The following is a 7,191-nucleotide window of genomic DNA, read 5'->3' on the forward strand; positions in this document are numbered from 1 at the left end:
TGCCTTTCCAGCCTACTGACACACACTCCCATGCAGCCTGCGCACGCTCCTGTGTAGCCTGCATGCTGGAAGTCCCACTCCATAAGTCTCACCACCGGTGGCACTGCACTGGGTGTCACCTGGTTGGGGAACGCCACTAGCCACATCATGTGTATGTGTGTGTGTGAGAGAGTCTTCAAATTGCCATTTATCTTATGACAACCCTATGAACTTCACAGCATTTTCTAAGGGAAGGAATACTCAAGCTATGGTTTTGCAAGTTCCTTTCTCTCAGAACCTGATATTCATTGGTGTTCTCCCACCCAAGAACAAGCCAGAGCTGACCCTGTTTAGCTTATGAAATCAGGCAAGATCTGGTTCCTTTATGATATTTAGGCAGGACCACATCATATTTACCCATAATATACTTGATCATTAGTAATTATTCCAAAGCTGAAATAATTATGATGATTTCATACATACCTATAATTATTTCAGCTTTGTGGTCATTAACAATTATGAATCAATCAATTAATAATGTACATCAATAAAATGGTTTAAAACTACCTATCAAATTTATTTTCATATATTGCTGATCTGAATTAAAAAACACATTTATCTATAATTATGAAACAATAAAGACAGTTAACAGACTATTGAAAATTTAAAGTTGGCTCTGCACCATATCGAACTGGATTATGATGGGTTGTTTTAAATACACATTGCCACTGCAGTTTATGGATCTTTTAAAATATGGGTGTGTAGTTTCATCTTTATGAGTATGGTTTCATAAACAAGCTTGTGAGTTCAGCATTACAACTGTAATCTCTAAAATCATGTGTGGGAAGAAATAAACACCACATAGCTCTCCTTTAAAGTGTTTAATAATGAGTGTTGTTTCAAGAAAAAAAGAACAGCAATAATTTAGTGACTGATACTCTAAGATAGCCATATTAGAACTTTTCTGAAGGTAGAATAGAATTATGAAGAAGTATCCCCTTCTATAAATCCAAAGATGGTTGTAAAGATGAACTTGGCATTTTTCTGACATTTTTCATCTGTAATATTTATAAATTCTGATAAAGAATTTCCATCAAGAATACACAGATTTTTCCTATTGATTCAAGGAGGTGATCACAGAGGACATTGTTTTAACTCACCATTTCAAGGATGGTGTGAATGGGATCATGACGTTTTAAGAATGGTGCAGATAGAATCCTATCATGGGGTCATCCTGGCCTCTCTAGGGAGGGAGTTCCAAAACCAGGGATCAATCACCAAGTAAGCCCTCTCTCTTGTTCCCACTGAGGGGAGAAACAGTCCGCCCTGAAAGAGTGGCTTGCTGTTGCCCTTTGAGCACTGGGGCATTTTTCTGGGCCAAAAAAAAGCTGCAAAATGCCACTTCTTTTTGGCCCGGAAAAAGGGTGCCCTTGCCATCATGGTGGCACTTTTCCTGCAACCCCTTTTGTGTGTGGCATGTGAACACTGTGCCAAAGGGCTGCTGTAACGTCACCTGATACGTGGTCACGTGGGCCGGCTTGGTTGTGGCATCGAGTCATGCATCATCCAAATGCCATGCCCTCATGCCGCCCCCAAGCTGGACCTTACTGCTGGTCTGCACTCCCTGTAAATGAGCCTGAAAGTGTGGTGAGACAAAGAGAAAGGTCTCTCTAAATGAAGAGAGATCAATTTGAGAAAGATGATATCAAAAGGGGAGAAATTTATATAACACAGAGAAAATAACAATACTAATAAGAATAACAATTTAAAGTACTCTGGAGTAAAGTATATCTGATATTTAATGAAATTTAACAATGATAATACTAATTAATACTAATTTTACTTGTAGTATGGTAAAATGTTTAAATTCAGAAAGTCAAAACTAGTGTAGATACACAAAGTGTGAGTGTAGGAAGTCATTTTATTATGAATGAGTGATCGGAGTGTGTATAAGTAATAACAATGGACTGGAAGGGATTATATGTAACTAATGTTTGTCTTTTTGTCTACCTTGTCTGTCTTGTTTAACTTTAATAAATAAATAAAAATATCCTAGTAAAAGGGAGAACTTGTTCAAATTTGGTTTCTGTAGTGGAGCAACCTTTGTTGTCTATTAAAAGACAACTAAACCAAGAAAAATTAGGAAGCAAGTTCTTAATGCAGTTTAAATTTGATAGTGTGGCATGCAGTCCTGTCCTTCTCCGTATAATTGCCAGAGTTTAGACATAAATGGTAGCTAGGAAGCTTTTATTACAGTCACAGACCAATTATAAAAACAACAAAAATAACAAATAAAATCAAGATACAGAACGACATCTATAGAGGCCAGTTCTGGCAACTAAGGTTAAATAAACTGAAACAATAAAGTGAGTGAAAAGTTTGCAGTAACTGAGCTCTTGACCTTATTGAAATATAAAAGTGCTTTGAGAGACTGACTCAGAAGCAGATGGAATTCTGTCACTCATACATGCTAAAATACATACAAGTTGTTTTCTCTACCAGGAAATCTGGAAATTAATTAATTGATTAATTTTTGTCTGTCATCGTGATATTACAAATCAGCAGAGTATACAGAAGAGTTCACAGCTCCCTAGTGACACAGTACCCCTTCAGCCATCTCACCAAGAAGGCAGGTGGAAATATATTCATATGAATGAATGAAAATGAATGGAAAAACACATAATTAATTAGCCCCACACTTCCTGAATAACCTTTTTAAAATGTCCAACTAAATGGGAGAACTTAATTTAGAGGCCATTAAAAATAGGTCAGGGTGGACAACTGCAGGGGCTTGAGGGACAAAATGTAGGTTGGGGGGCCCAGGACCTCAAAGGGATGCAATCCCTGCTGTAGATACATCCCTTGGGAGATTACTTTTTAAAAACAAAACAAAAATTGGGTATGGAGAGCAATTTAGTCATTGGAGTTTGTGGTGAGTGGTTTGTGGGTTTTGGAATACTTTTATGAAAAATGAACCAAACAAAGTATTCAGCATCACACACTGGCCAGATTATATAGCTACATCTACTCCCATTATGGAGAGGATCATATTGTACACAATGTTGTACACAACATGGTATACTTTCTTGAATTACAACAGTAGCAAAAACAATAAAAAAGCCACTTTTTCAGTCTCCGGCTGTACATGCCTGCCATGTAGTTATTAAAGATGTGGAGCATCTCAGATGCCAACCTTTTATGTTGGAATACAGGTTTGAACCTATTAGTTTTTCTTTTTTCCACGTTCATTTTGCCACATCAGATATATGTAGAAATCAGTAATCTAAGGATTTTGAAAGTTCTTATCTACAATACAAACAAAATGAAATTCCCGCCCATTCTTCTTTCTAAGACAAATTGTATAGAACTATATAGTCTTAGAAAATTGATAAAATTGCACAAGATTCAATGGAGTTCACTTGTGAATTTTAGGATTATTCATACTAAGTTTGCCTCACTTCCACAGCAATGTCTTTTAGGATAATATTTGCCACATCTACCATTCTTATAAGAACAGCTTGACATGCCAGTTCTCAAAATGATATGGTGTTTGCAAGCCAAATCATACTTCCCCAAAATGGTATTAAGATGATTTGAAGAAAAGATTTTGACTTACTTAGTGCTGTTCTCCCGTATAGCTTCAATCTTGTATGGATGTAGCATAACACTTACAAAGCAAATGATCACAGATAATAAAATGGTCTAACTGCGCAACACATAATTATATCCAAGTGGATAAGGGCACCTTAGTAAATGTAAATGATGATAATTAAAAAGAAAACTAGGATAGGACAATTTATCTGAGAACACAATATCATAACACACCCAGCACAGTGATAATACTTTTGATACTGTCCAGATATGACAGTATGGAATGTATATGGGATCTGGCCTCAGTAAAAAAAAAAAATGTAAGAAGTTACCAGTGGTGAAACAATGGTTCACTCTGTAAGTCTGTTCTCTGACATGGAACTGTAGAGAAAGGGTGATGTTGAGGGAAGGTGCCAAGGAAGGAGTGGGGCAGATGCAGGAGGAGCACACAGAAGAAACAGTGGTGGTGGAAATATAGCTGAAGTAGAGCAGATAAAGCCAGGTACATTAAGCTGGTATGTTCAGAAATAGAAGGGAAGGAATGAAAACAGTGAGGGAATGGCTGGGTCTAAACCCAACTAACTTTGAACTGACCCATAATTTACAGAGAACTTATTCTTGGTTCATAACTAGGAGCCCTGGTGGCGCAGTGGTTAAATGCCTGTACTGCAGCCATTCACTCAAAACCACAAGGTTGCGAGTTCAAGACCAGCAAAAGGGCCCAAGCTCGACTCAGGCTTGCATCCTTCCGAGGTCGCTAAAATGAGTACCCAGGCTGTTGGGGGCAAATTAGCTTACTTGCTAATTAGCTTACTTGCTGTTCACCGCTATGATCTTTGGAATAGCGGTATATATAAAAAAAAAAAAACCCAAATTAAATGTTCTGAACGGGGCAAGTCAGCCTTCAATGCCCGCCAGTCAGGGATGTAATTCTTCACTAAGTTTCTTCTCAAAGGAAGCAACAAGTAATTTTAACAGTTTTCTTCCTGCTGTGAGAATATTTTAGAAAACCATGCAGTTTTCAAAGACCATTCCTAATTTGGGATTTATTTGGGGGGAGGGGGTCACTCACACACACACACACATGCACACACCAGAAAACAGCGCTTTCATTCATTCATTCATTGCACTGGAGACAACATTTTCTTCATTACAAATAGATTTCTGTGCAGAAATATTATTTCCTACATTATTGTTGTTGTGTGCCTTCAAGTGGTTTGTTACTTAGGGCAACTTTAAAGCAACCATATCACAAAGTTTTCTTGTTAAGATTTGTTCCGATGGGTTTTGCCTTTGCCTTCCTCTGAGGCTGAGAGAGTGTGATTTGTCCAGGGTCACCCAGTGGATTTCCATGGCTGAATGGGGATTTGAATCCTGGTCTCACAGAGTCCTAATGCTGTTTTCTATGCAAGTCAACTACATTTGAATTTTGTGCAGAATAAGAGCCTTTACACACCAGGGGTGTAACATCTCCACAACACATGCCCTGGCTCCTCCCCCAGGATGCCATGACATCGTGTGATGCACCACACGGCACGCAGTGTCATGGCGCTCCTCCGGCACTGTGTTCGCACGATGCAGTGCTGAGGGGGTGCCATATCGCCGTGGCACTGAAGCTATCATACCCTAGAAAGGCCAGATCAGGGGTGCAGCATTTGGTTGCCACTGATCTGGCTGAAGAAGAGGGTGTTGTAAAGCCCCTAAGATCCCAGTTACAGCATTTTCTGCACAGGGAAGAGCTTTTTTGTATGTACAAATATTTCTGGGTGAAAATATTATTTTATCTGCAGAAAATGCTGTTTCCTGCACAGACAATGCTGTTTTCTACACAAAACCAACTTGTGAGAATTTTGTGCAAAATAAGTGCTGAACTACAAAATTCTCATTAATCCAGGATTCTTCTCATCACGATTTCTCAACATTAAAACAAAATGTTTTTAACAAGTTTGGAATTTTTTTTTAATAAACTTTCCATCCCGACTCCTAGTTCAGGGCGGGGCAAAATGGACTGCAAAACAATTCTGTGGTTCTCTGAAATCCTACACCTAACCTACCTTTAAACTCCACATTATGGGGTTTTTTTAAATTACCTATTAGTACTGAATGAATAAAACCTGCATTTGGAAGTGAATGAAAATGAAGGTAGCAGGAAGACCTGTCAAGATCAGGTTGAGATCCTGATTCAGTGTTCTAGAAAATGGGCTTGGATCATTTTCCTTGGATCATTTCAGTGTTCATTCACTTCACCTGAGCACCTGAACCTATTAAGGATTATATATCAAAGGTTTCATGCTTCCCACTGATTATCATGGAAAGTAGCAGCCCATAGCACTGCCAAATTGCTGATAAATATGTGCAGGAGTTTTTTTATCACACCATTTAAAGCTGAATTTCCTACTCCTCCTTATTCTTCTTCAAAAGACAAATAATCTTTTCATTTCTTGGTAGAACTGGAAACTTCTAAAACATGATTAATTAATTGTATATTAATCATGCCAGAGATCAAAACCTGGAAAAAACCAAACAGTTGATGTTGTCAGTGAAATGTGTCAAACACACCACACACACACACACACACACACACACACACCTAAATTATCTGATATTTGTTTTAGCAAGAATGACTTAAAAGTCAATTTGGGGCATTTCATTTTTATGCCACCTTTTTCTCAGAAAGGGACCAAAGGTGGTCCACAAAAAAAAGTCCAATAGCCAGTTCTGAATCCATATTGAAATGGATCTAGATCATCCATTTTTCCAGAAGTCTCAGTCTCATTATGTGAATTACTCTATATAACTGGACTTTTCTACTACTTTTCTACTGTGTCCCTATGTACAGTTTCAAATGCTGGTCTGGAAGTTCCAGCTTATTTCACAAGGAAAACTTTATAAAAATCAGTTTGTTGACATGTTTCTGAGTTCTTGAACTTTCTATTAACACACAAGAGCCCATGGAGATTCAGACATGTGAATCCATAAACATTAAAGGCAATAAAATGAATAAATTAATAAAGGAAAGTGCTATCTAGATATATTTCAGAAAAAAATATTTCCTCAAACTAGATGGTGTATCCAAGATACACTAATTCCATCTACTGAATGATGGAGAAAACAGAAGACTAGCAGTGTTGTTTGGTCATGTTCGATCTATGAGATAGACTTGCCCTATATACTGAAATGAAGATAACATCTAGGTTCTCAGATACAGAGCAGAAGGGCCTCTTGTGAAATGATCAGTGCTCTCATCCTCAAAGAGGTAACTATAGGATATGTTTTCTGTGAAGCTGTAAGTAATGTTTCTACTCCATTCATTACTTTTTTCTTACTACATAATGTAAGAATTGTTAAATCTCCTTGACCCACAAGATGAATCTGATTAATTTTTTTAAAAAAATCATTTTAGTAGAATGATAGGTTGAATAATATTTTGCATGTGATCAGATTATCATAGAGTACCCGGATCCTCCCCCCTCCCCATACGGATAGCAGAGATGGAGAGGGGGGAAATTGGCAGGTAATGTGAGGCGGCACATGAATATTTCAGTAAGCTAGTTACAATATCAGAACAGAGCAGAAAATCAGTTTAAAGCAGAGTCATTGGCTATCATCCTGATTCACCAG

This window comes from Sceloporus occidentalis, unplaced genomic scaffold (genome assembly GCF_023333645.1).
Source record: "Sceloporus occidentalis isolate IW3139 unplaced genomic scaffold, rSceOcc1.0.p SCAF_2, whole genome shotgun sequence".
Lineage (NCBI taxonomy): Eukaryota > Metazoa > Chordata > Lepidosauria > Squamata > Phrynosomatidae > Sceloporus > Sceloporus occidentalis.